We start from the raw sequence: 12,710 nt of genomic DNA, 5'->3' as shown, positions 1-12,710 counted from the left end.
CTGAGCTAGCTAAAAGTAAAAAGTAAAGTTAAACTAAATGCGTGGTTGGGACAGACGTCTGGGGGCGAGAAGAGGAAGGAGGCAGGGGATGAGAATGTCGACAAAGCGTGCGAAACGAAGAAAAGAAAGTTTAACGCTAAATGGCTGACAGGTCGTCAATGGCTTGTGTTTGATCACGAAAATGCCGTCATGTTTTGTAAGGACTGCCGCATGTACACGAAAGAAAAAAACAAGACGAATAATTTTGTGGTGGGGACTAATAATTTTAAAGTCGAGGCAGTAAAGGACCATGAGAGTGCCCGAAGTCATCAGGAGAGTCGAAGGAGTCTGCAATACTGACTGCTGCACTATTTGTGTTTTCTAGTTGTACATACATAATTCAATTTATTACCAATGCAATTTTTTGCAAGTGTTTAAGTCATGGCTGTTACTTATATATATTTCTTATTAAAGACGGGAAGCAGAAACACTTTAAGTTGAAAGGAAAAATACATTTTATTAGGAATGTAATGATACTAAATACTGGAAAAATGTCTTTTATAAAATAATAAATCTGACAGCATTTTTTGTTTGTATAAATTAAATGTTTGCACTTTCTGTGTATATTTTGTTTCATGTGTTGTACTTTCTGTGCATTTTTCATGCCAACAATGTAAATAAAATGATCAAATGCATTCAGTGGCACTCATAATCTCTCTTATTTTCACCGGGAAAAAATTTGGCTAGTGGAAATTCTGATTGGCTGGTAACTTTAGAAGGTCACCAGCCACATTGGCTGGTGATCAAAAAAGTTAATTTAGAACCCTGGATATAACCTCTATTATACCTCTCATATTAGTTTACTCAAGATGAGAAATTAGCAGACAGGCAGAGACGGAGAATGAATGCGAGAGAGTGAGAGCAGTCCTCGGTAATGGATGCTGTACAGCCCTGCAGCTAATGCTTCAAGAGCAAATAAATGAAAGCCTCTTGAGTGTGTAGGATATTGCACTACAGGCCACATGGATGTTTTTAGTGAGTGGTGAATACCAGCAGGGCATGGATTAAGCACTATGCATAGGCAATACCATCAAGCTGTCTATTATGCTTTAATAGCATACCGAATAGTCACGATGGATCGCTTGATAGGTTGGTGCTGATGTGCTGCCTGCATGTTTGAGGAAAGACTGTCAGCATGGCGGCGCTCAGAGAGTGCTCGTCAAAGACACGCACGCCGGCTCGTCTCGTGCTGTGCTCGTTTTAATCTGTGTCGTTCTGATGAATATTGTGCATATGGGACCCCTCCCAGTGGGTGCCCAGGTATGCAGCGCTGATGGCGGCGGAGCAAGCGGCGTCTGTTAGCTCGCCTGTTGAGTGCGGCTCTGCACTCTGGTTAATTTTAATCACTGGATCAACTCTCTCTCTCTGCTCTCCTGATCTCCCTCCTCCCTCGCTCTGCCCATTACAGAATTTCTCCATCCTCCCTGACATAACTCTTCTGGGATCCTCTCCCTCACCAACGCCACTGTCTTCCCGAAGACACTCGCCTAATTTACCACTGGCCCGTCTGCTGGCTGAGCTGGTTCTCTGATACTCCTCTCATCATTCAGCTGTGTCCCAGCTCTGTCCATTTCATGATTATGATTCAGGCTCACCTGTATTTATAATCCCGCTCTCAGCTGAATTAAACACCCCTCTCCCCACTCCACGCACAGAGCGAATACACAGCTTTACAGGATAACCTGCGATATCAACAACTAAAGAGAAAAGTATTAATTCCATCCCAGAGACATTTTGTTTTCTCCCTGTGTGGGCTATTGTGAGCATGAGCTCGCCAGAAAGTACTGGAATCCAGTCTCCACATTTGTTAGGTATGTTCTTGTCTCGTTTTTTTCTAATGGAATGAATGGAGTTAAGACTGAAGGTTAGAGAAGAGTGCTTTTCATTTTGAGGTTTCTCATTCAAATCCCCAGACAAGCTTAGAAAAAGCATCCATCATTCTTCAATTTAGAACAGTGAGGCTGCTGCAAAATTGGTGGATGCCATGCAAATCAACATATTGTGAGCTGCTCTCTAAATTATATCCTCGTGCATTCTCTAATTATCGAATTATTTACTTAAATTACACGCTTGTTTTATTGCAAACCAGAATTTCAGCTATTATGTGGATAGTTCTGATTCTGAAACTACTGAATGCGACACATCACAGACTCTGTAGGTGCGTGTTTTACATGTTTTCATACTGTCACTTTTTAATCACGTTTTTAATCAAGACACAGCACAACAAAAAAAGAAAAAAAATGTGGTTTCAGCTATAATTAACTTGTGAAATGCCAGTAACATTAGCTCCCTGCCTGCTTTTGAATAACTCACTCAGCATATCCTGAAAATCATCATTCTGATCCATGAGGTGTACAGTAGCTGAACACAGTAAATATTTGATAGTATGCTGTGCGAGGGGCAGAAGTCGTGCTTTAGGGCTCCCGTTTAGGGCCTTTACTTGAAAGGATATCTGATGTTGGCTTTCTTCCCCTCTCCATGTGGGTGTGTTTGTGTGGAGCAAATCAATAGTTTGTAACATCTAGAAAGGACAATAACCAAAGACAGTCGTAAATCTCAATCATCAGCTGAACGCCATTGAAAGCCTGTCAGATCTTAATGAAGCCATCTGCCTCCACAGATTACATTCAGAGCATCGCATGTCTAACAATTAGCTTTACAACCTACAGCACAACACCTGATGATATTAGGTAACTGTCCGAGCTAATACTGAAATCCAATACTTTCTAAAATTTCTGCTCCACCTGCAAGAATTTTCCAGTTTTGTGCAGCAATGATGAGTGACAGACAGATGGGGTTATTCTTTTAGGGTCTGGGGTCAGAATCTGATTATTCTCCATCTTCATCCTCTCTACTCCGTGGACCCACCGTCAAACCACTCAGCTCCCTGGCTGGACACTCCCTGGAACTGACAACAAAGAGTCACTCAGCTTGTTTATTAGACGCAGGAGACACTTTTTATTGGGTAACTGATGTATTGAATCTGAACATAGTATTTTTGTCTGCTTCCTTGGATCATGAATAGGAGTTTTTTGGTTTGCGATAAGGGCTCATTCATTGGTAGTTGTACTGTGGGTTTTATATTGAGCACCGACGGCCTCCACGGTCGCAGTCGGAGAGCTTTTTCTACTTAAGTATCTAGTATCTATCTGAAGGCTAACAAGAAATAGCATTCGTTTAGTAAGAAAGTTAAAATATTAAAGAAGCTACTTAAACAAATTACTTAATAAATTTCCCCTTTTTTATTTGAAAATTCGGCCCCCGCAGTGTCTGCTTAGAGAAATTGAGGCCCCTGGCCTGACTGTTCTTCCCAGAAAAACAATGGCATGGTTTGTCTGGTCAACCCACAAGTAGGAATGATTTAACGGTACCAAACTGGGAGGTAATGGGATCTTGTGAATCAGAGTTTGTGTCCTGTTACATGCTGTTAGCCTGCCCTGGTTTTCTTATAACTTGTTAGGGTGAGGGTTAAGGTTAAGGTTAGAATCTGAATCCATGACTGTGTCCAAAATCACCCTCTTTTTCTCTATAATGCACCACATTTACTCTTTACCATTTTATTCCATGCTCTGTATTCTCACTGTGCGAAATTATCCACCATTACCCTCAAAGAGTCCACCGTGGAAAGAAAGAAATACTTTCTGCAAACCCACAAATGTGACACTGCGTCACATTTAGTGGATGCAAACATTCAAACACTTCACCTGTTTGTGAATAACGACGATGCATAAAACCTGAGTTTACTGCTCACAACAGAGCAAACAGTGAGTGTCTATTATACAGCACTGAGAGGGCGAATGAGGGAGTGATTTCGGACACAGCCCAACCATGACATCAATCTTTCCCGAAACTCAACCAGATACTTTTGGCTGCCAAAACATAACCGCACATTATCCATAAAGCAGCGGCTCCATAAAGCAGCAGACTCAGTAATTTTTGTAATGCTCAGTGGGTCACTGACAAACGACCTATTTCTTGGTTTAAAGAAGGGGATTTCTTGATGTGGTTACATGGAGTGGCTCCCCTGAGTGTGCCAATGATTGTGTTCTCCTTCTCTCTGAAAGCTCAAACAAAAATGTGTTTGCTCGGGCTGTCAGTGTGGTGTCTTTTGAATTCACTCGTTCCACCGCATTCAGCCATTTTCATATTTTAATAGTGGGAAAGTACTGTAATTTAGATATATCTGCTTGGATTGATGTATATGATTAAAACTTGAGTTCCAAAATTATGTCCAAGCCTGTCAACACATCATAAACAGAGTGCAGTCCTTTGTGGGAGTTCTCATATCCAAAATGCTGCATGCACAGTTCTTCCCTCTCGACATATTTCCATTATCTTAACAGCGCAGAAGTGCAGTACACGTGTACTTAAATGTTTGCCAGCTGTGTTTGGACACAGGCCAGCTGCCTTAGTTGCTTTGAGGAGAACACGATGATTATATTTGGAAATATGAAAATAGCTCTGCACATAAAAAACTGACCTGACTACAGCAGTCTAAGTTACAGCAAGAAACTCGTTCTGGAATAATAGTGAGACACTTGGTGCCTACACAAACTCTGCGGCGCATCTTATTCTAATACCCCCAACTCTTACGTTGCCTCTGGTAGTGTTTTTCAGATTTACTTGTGGCCCACATTTTGACAAATCCCATTAAAGCTGTTGACAGTGTCAAAGCACAATATAACAGCTATGCAAATGACTTATCTCTTGTCACAGTCTGCCAAGAAATATAGGAGTGCATTACCTGAGGGCAGTGTGTCAGTGGATTTACTGTTACCATATGTTACCTCCGCATGCAATGGCAAAGATATGTTAGTGGACACTCAACTGAAAATTGCGGTGTTCTTCTAGCCAGTAATCCTGTTTCTTGACTGTGGAGAGACACAGGAGGCGTCATATGTTAAATCCAAGTTTAAAATCTTCAAGACAGGGTTGCCTGGGCAACTGAAATCTGTGAATACAGAGGAGAGCTGGCTGAGCATGTGCACACAGCACACTCCTGTGGGGTTTTTTGGTGCCTTACGTCCTGCTGTTTAATCCCCAAGTGTAATTGTGTATCTTCAGAAACTTCTTGTCTCACTTATGTTCTATCTATCTATCTATCTATCTATCTATCTATCTATCTATTATGAAGATCTTCCATTTGGCATTTGATAGTGCAGGCAACATCTTCCAAGAGAAGAAGAGAAATATTTTTGGGAGAAATGCTTCTGGTATGTTCGTCTTTTCTTTTGCGTATTTATTTTCCTTTAGCTGAGGCTGGGTCATCAGATGCAATCAAGGCGCTGAGTTAGAAGATCTCAGAGACTGTAACTATACACGCCACCAATCTGTCTGCAAAATACTGGTCTATCTGACACCATCATGCCCTGCTAATTCTATTGCATGTGCAAAATGCTTTTATCATGATTATCAGAGAAACCTTTCTGCAACTCTTACTCATAAAGTTTTTTTCCGCTTATTTATTGGGCTTCATGCATGAATAGCTGCATGCATTACCACCGCCTCTTATCAACAAAGAATAGCTCCATGGACAGATCACTATTGATCGTAAGGCTGCTGGAAGGTCTGTGCCAAAGGGCTCCGGCTCCCGGGGCATGTTCGCATTGCTCCCATCATCCTCTGAATCTCCCCTCAGGGTAACTCGGCACCTGCGAGGATTAACGTACTTGTTAAATGCTGATACATTGTTTTCTTGTTTTGACATGATGACAGACAATTATATCCTCTATCTTTACGTCTGCCAGCTTTTGCTGTGAACATAACTTCTTTCTAGATAAAGAACATTTATTGTGACAACTGTTTAGTTTTGCTTTTGTCTCTTATTAGGGCTTATGCCCACTGAGTTATTTAGTTAGTGTGCCCTACTTGGCAGTGGAGTTTGTTGCTGTCGTCTGTAGGCTCCTTGTTTGACTGTGTAGCATCATTAAAGGGACTGATTGAGCATCCCCCTGCCTTCATCTTGCCTCTGCACTTGGGTTCAACCCCTGATCATAAATCCTTCAGAAGGAATAACTTTACACTGATGTGCCCTTTGAAAGCAGTAACCCCTGAACACTTTAAATTGTTTAAATACAGATGAGCAAAAGGGAGATTTGGAAATGAGCTTCTTATTGCAATGAATGTGGAAGCATAAACATGTTTAGATATAATCAACAAAATGTTCAATTGGGGCAGCTGATGTAGATTAAAATGTTTGTTGTCTTTTGCATCTTAAAAAATGTGATGTTTTGTTGTTGTTTTTTTTGGTGCGTCTTTGTTCAATTTGTGTTTCAAGGCCCACTGGAGCCATATGCAGGGTAATGATTAATGATAAATTTTGCAATTAACAGCCCAAGTAATTACTTCCTGATGTGGTCATTGTCTTCTACAGTTTTGTGTCCTCGACCAAATCAAATTTTGTTGAGAGGAGTTCTCACAAATGAGCTCTTTCACACGTTCAATTAATAGTAGAATATTAAGTGCTACATTAGAGTAAATCTAGATATGATAAAGCTCGAGTTCACTGCTTTCCCTATGAAGGCCCAGTCTGTGATAGAGTTTCCTGTCTCCCCAGGGGACTGCTTACTTAACTATCTGAACAAAACATTAAAATCACGATGTGCACACCTTCTTTCGATGGTAAAAAAGAGTGGTTTGTCCCTTTAAACAGTGGCAGAAACCTCTGTCATCTTTATTAGCCTGCTGCTCCATACCGAATGTGGTGCCCCAAGGGGAATGGGAGATAAGGTGATATGGATCACTGCACCGCAACCTTCCCTTTGAGGATGCCACTAGGGCAAATAAGCAGCCTGTTATACATGGAATGATAATTACACACTTCATGTCAGCAAACTACAAGATGAGTCCCCTTTTATCCATGAATGCTAATAGCAACAAAGGGACTGATCGTTGCCGTGCCCGTCTGAGAGCTTGTGCTGCTAATGGCGGTGACTGTGATGACAATGGGACATTTTGTTTCCATGCTGCTAATAGTGAATAATGCCTCTTCATTGTTAGCATCTCCCAGAGATCCCCAGGTATCTATCAAAAGCATACTCTGTATCTAATTAATTAGGTAATTCAACAAATGATTATACAAAAAGAAAAAAAAAAAAAACCAACCCTCTCCACGAGTTCATTTGGTTTTCCCCTACTGACTCATTTTCTCTCCGTGACAATAGGATTAAGTACATTCTAATGGTTGGATCACTCTTTTTTATCTTTATGGTAAATGTGGGTATAGTATATCATAAACACATCATAGAAGCGTTTCATGGCACATTTATTTTTAAATCTCTGTTGCAATTGTTTTTATCCAGAAATGAGTTAGATAACTGTATATAGTACGATAGCAGTTCTTATATTGGAAAAAAATACTGTAAAATACGAGAGATGATAGCTGATGATACAGATCTGAAATATTTGCTTCATTATATTTCATTAACAATGGACATCTGCGACAAGATTTTAATTTTGAAGGCAAAATCATTGCTTCTGCTTCAGCCCTCTTTTTTTTTTTTTTTTTTTAAGGCTTATTGTAGCGCTTCCAATTTTCAGCATGTCTTAAAAATTCATAATCTCCTGACCAGAATCATACCAGATTTTTGAAATCCATTCTTACTATCACAGAAGGATCAAACAAGAAAGTGATTACTTAGCGATTAGGAGTGGATCAGAGCCTCTTTGTGACATTTGCATTAGAGGAAGAAGTCATTTCCATGCCAGAAGAGTCTTAGCGGTGGCCCCTACTCTGACTAAATACAACACACTGCGAGGTCCTCCGGGGGCACGAAAGAAGCAAAACAATTACTTATTTAGTTCTTTATATATTTATTTACTTGTTTACTTCCTTGTTTGTTTATTTGCATAGACTGTGATGAGATGTTCTTCCAAAGGGGGGAAAAACACCCACATACAAATGACATAATATGAATCTGTGACTTCTTTGTTAATCTACTCATTAATTAATTTATTACATTGTAAGTTGCAAAATTGGAAACTCAGATACTTTATAGGATGTGTGTGTGGAAAAACTGATATTTTTCTTATTAGCAAGAAATCCAAAGGAAAGACCAAAAGCAGCAATGAACTGATGATATCTGCTTGTATTGTCTGTGGAGCCAAAGCCTGATGTGTTGTTCCTCTGTGCCATTTTTGTCCAAAAACCATTAAAACACATCTCTGAGCCACGCTGCTGCACTGGGTCACATGTCCCTTCATTACCATCAACATGGGCACTGTAGTGTATGTTGAATTGAGCCCACTACGCCATCATGCTGCCGAAAATGCTCACTAGAGCATCAAATGTGTATTAATCCACAGCTGAAAATAGTCCCCTACGAATGCACTACACATCCCTGTTTGACTAAAACCTACAGTGCCCAGTTGTTTAAAGAAACTATTTCGCTTTTCAAAATTTTTATGCTGAGCCTTTGTATCAAAACCAGCAATGAAATGTTCCAGGAGAGTATTTCAGTGTGTCTTTTTGGCTTGAGTATAGAGCAGTGCTTTCAGAATACCACAGGGAGTAAGACTTCACTCCACCATCAGCTTAATTGACAGTGTTAAACATACTCTGGCTGCAGTAAATACATCAGTGTAACACTCCATGTGCTGGTAGAATATACAGTATGTGGTGAGCTTTGCAGGCTAAATGTGAGAGTCGTTGGTACTTTTTCCCATAATCCTCCATCAGTGATAATACATTGCTATAGGAGGCTAAATACCAAAGAAGCATGATGTGAATGCCCCTTATATGATCTCTAAATATCCATGACCACTGGAATATGATAGGTCAAGTTAGATTTTCAGTTAGGTCATGGCTGTCTATTGTACTCTGTTGTAAAGAGCTCCAAATGAATAGGACTGACTATATACGTACATGTACTATTTAATTTGTTTTTTCATTCAAAACAGATGATGTATCGCTGCCAGGTGTCACTGGCTTTAGTGACGCTGTATGTAAATGACCTTTAAGTTGACCAACTATATAAAATATAAAAAGTTGTGAATGGTGATATAAGTTGGGAACGTTATTAAGGAAGGAAGTAATTATACTTCAGCTTCTACTGCAGTTGGTTTATATGGCTCCAGCGCCTTTGAAAATCACATAATGACATGTGACAACCATTTCAAATTTTGCACATGTACAACGAGACACATGTAGTACGTGTTGGCCTGTTCCTCCAGCATGATTGCATTAATAGTCTATGATGTAACATCAGTGTGGGAGCAGAAACCATTGAACAACATTTTAGATTAAATGAAATAGGTCATTACAGTAATATTTGTCCATTTGAGCAGTTTCTTATCTATGCGAGCTTCACAGAAACTGCATCAACATAAAATAAAATCTAATGGGAGACCAGAACATAATGAAATTAGCCACTGATTGACGCTATCTAAATGAGTCCATGCTCTGCCAACAAGAGGAAGTTGTCAGAAAATATTGATTGCTATGTACAAATTTAGACATCATCACTTAGCACAACAGCTCTCATCCACCCATCCATTTCCCATGACTTCCTGTATCTTCTTTTTCCTATTCAGGGTCATTAGGTGGCTATCCCAGCATGCATTGAGTAAATGGCACAGAAACAACCCTGGATATGTCACCGCTCTATCACAGGGATAATAGCTACACCAGCTATCAGCGCTTAAAGAGACCAGGAGTTAATAAGTGCTGATTAGGGCCACTTTAGGGGCACATACACTACATCTTGAGTTGGATACAGACAGTATAAGCAGTCACGCCTGAAAATCAGATTAAAGTGTTTATGTGTGACGTCTTTAAAATAAAACATATTAGACCAAATTAAATAAATGTTGATAAATATGAATCAAATTTTTTAGATTCCTTTCCTTCTTTTAATACCAGACCATCTCAGCTACGAGCTGCTGTGGGCTTAATTTCTTTGTTGTGTACCCACCAAATAATCAGGTCAGTGGATGATTGTTTTTTTTTTGTTGCTGATCCCTTCAAACAAGGCTTTGACCCCATTGAAAAGTCGCCTGGGACCAAACTGCCCCTCTCTGAAATTGTGCCGTCTGAAAACCTGATTCTCTTTGGCAATCCATAATAAATTGTGCAAGACTACTCTGCAACCTCGCAGCAATGTGAGTAAACAGTGATACTGCAGTCCAGCTACGGGTCCCCTCCCCGGGTGGCCATTTAACAGCATCAGGCTGCTGATTCACAAAATGAGGTTGAAATCATCGATACCCTGACAGTAAACCAACCCTGTGTCAGTCAGAGTCAGGATAACCCACATGGTTCTGGGAGTGTATTTTAATACCATTTGGAAAAACCAGAGCAGTTGAAAAGTTTCCACTTTGTTTTGTACTGCTGTTACCAATGCTGATATATGCTCACATTTATCCTTTTAATCTGACGCAGTTTTTAAGTTGTATATTTCTCTCAACTGTGCAATAACACTATTTATTATCCATATTGGCATAAACTGGCATAAACTGCATATATTGTGCAAGTACATAGACCTAGTATTTCTCAAGGGCAGTACCACATATGTCATTAGTAGTTTGCTTTTTATGACAGTAGGATTTTTATAATCTGTACAAATGTACATATAAATGGTTGTTTTTCTATTCTTTATCCTGTACACTTTCTTTTTTTTTTTTTATCTTGACCTTTTTATTCCGTTGTGTTTGCTTTTTCTAATACTTGCTGGCTGTAACGACTGAATTTCCCCCGTGTGGGATCAATTAAGTCTTATCTTATCTTAAACTTATGTAACGTACGTAACACTAACGTTATTAACCAGAACCACGATCTGTTCCTGAGCCAAGTAGTTTTGGTGCCTGAACCCAAGCAAACTGTGACCGTTTCACAACATTAATCACATGATGACGAGGGTCCGGTGCACCCGTCACTGGTCTTCTCCAATGTTCATATATAATGTCGTTTTGAGAACAGTCATGTGCCATTTTGGGATTCATAGACATTCGACCTATTCAGTTGTGTAGACATGGGGGCGTGTTGAGCATTTCCTCATTACGCTGATAAAAAAAATAAAGATTTTCACCTTAAACGTAGGCATGTTTGTGAGTTTGAAGGTGCAGCTTCTTCCACTTCTTTCTTTAAGACTTGACCTTTGCTTTAAGGCTGTGATCACTGCTTCTATTCACTCTTTCAGTCTCTCATTCAGTTTCAAAAGCAGCTTTATACTGTCCCTTGAATAAACTTTAGAGGTTGTCCAAGGCGTATGAGTGCATGTTTTGTGTCTGAAGGTAATGTGACTAAAGTATATATCCTTAAAGTTTTTTGCTTTGACAAGAAAAACGGAAACCGATCCACTTGTCTTTGTGACAGCGGTGCCAACATTAATATACCTGGAAACCACTAGTGCATTGAAAAGTTGTCTGTTTCCGCTTTAAACACATGTAAGTAATTGCTTTGAGATGTTAACTTGGCATTAATGCTTTTGAACAATGCTTCAATTGACTAAAAACCCAGTTCATACTCATCTATATCTGCTTCATCTGTACGCAGGTTTGTTTCTTTGAGTTTCGTAGATTATTTTTTCTTCCTTTGGAGCAGTCTTCATTGTAAAGGTGCATTTTTTTCTGATTTGTTCAGATTTCCGTTTTTGTGTGAAAAGTATTAAATTCACCTTTGGTCACTTTCTTTGCAGAGAGTTAGTTATTATAGTGACCCTTTTGTTTGGGTTAGCATTAATGGAAAGTCCAAGGTAAACTTGCTATCCGTGGGGGTCATTCCTTTGCCCCACATTCTTCCAGGAATTTCTTCATGGCAAACTGAGGGAGATGCCCTTTGCACTGAAAAATACTTGTTTTGAAAATACTGTATCATTTCAAGTGAGCTGTCATTCACTGTGTGGGAGAAAATGTAGTATGAAATAAAGCTTTTCATCTTCCAGGCTAAGGGCCCACACATTTCACTGGATATAACATATGACAGAGGAGACATGGTGGAGAATTCTGGGACATAAGAGGCAAAAATAAATAAATAAATGTTTTCAGTTTTGTAAGTGCATCTCATGAAATAGTGTCGAACACAGCTTTTGTGTTTTAACAAACTTTTATTCTGAAGAAACACAGTGTACAGAACAGGTCGATCAGGATTGGCTGTTGTCCTTTTTCTACCTTTTGACTGTGAGAGATGCAGAAAGATGCAATAAAATAATGCTACTGCTTCTCCGTAACAATTTGAGCCTTTTTCAACATGGACATTTGCACTCAGCCATTTCACAGGTACAGGTGAACGCTCATGAGAAGCTTGAGCCTTTTGTTGGTCTCAAAGAGACTTCAACAGGGTCTTGAACATCGTGCTTTGTTCTGTGGTAATGATAGTGCCTAGACGAGGTAGAGAACCACTGAATGACCAAATGTAGCCGAGCCACTAACTGTTGACAACAGTCGTGGATTTGTTAACTTTTAACAGGGGGAAAGGCCCAATGGGAAGGTTAGGGTTAGTACAACCCCCATGCATCCGGGAGTGTATTGTCAGCAGTTCAAATGCCACACAATGATCACGGAAATATTTTAGGGTTGTTGTAAGAATACTATAGGAAGCAGTGTGGCTCTATGATCCTCTCCCAGAGTTAGGCTACTAACTTCTCCTTGAGCCGTGGGTAAGGATCAGTGAATCAGGCAGACTAGACTAACACATTCACCCTGAAAAACCCTCTGCCCCTGCACTCGCTCTGCTA

The 12,710-nt window shown here is 39.9% G+C and overlaps 1 protein-coding gene across 2 annotated transcripts in view; it reads left to right on the top strand.

The window, feature by feature from the left end:
• igsf21a (immunoglobin superfamily, member 21a) overlaps positions 1-12,710 on the top strand; it is a 171,744-nt gene that overhangs the window by 57,061 nt on the left and 101,973 nt on the right. The gene's annotated exons all lie outside the window — the stretch shown is intronic.

The sequence above is a fragment of the Chaetodon auriga genome, chromosome 2 (assembly GCF_051107435.1).
Source record: "Chaetodon auriga isolate fChaAug3 chromosome 2, fChaAug3.hap1, whole genome shotgun sequence".
NCBI lineage: Eukaryota > Metazoa > Chordata > Actinopteri > Chaetodontiformes > Chaetodontidae > Chaetodon > Chaetodon auriga.
Note: the sequence above shows the minus strand (reverse complement) of the source record. Positions and strands in the feature narration are given on the sequence as shown.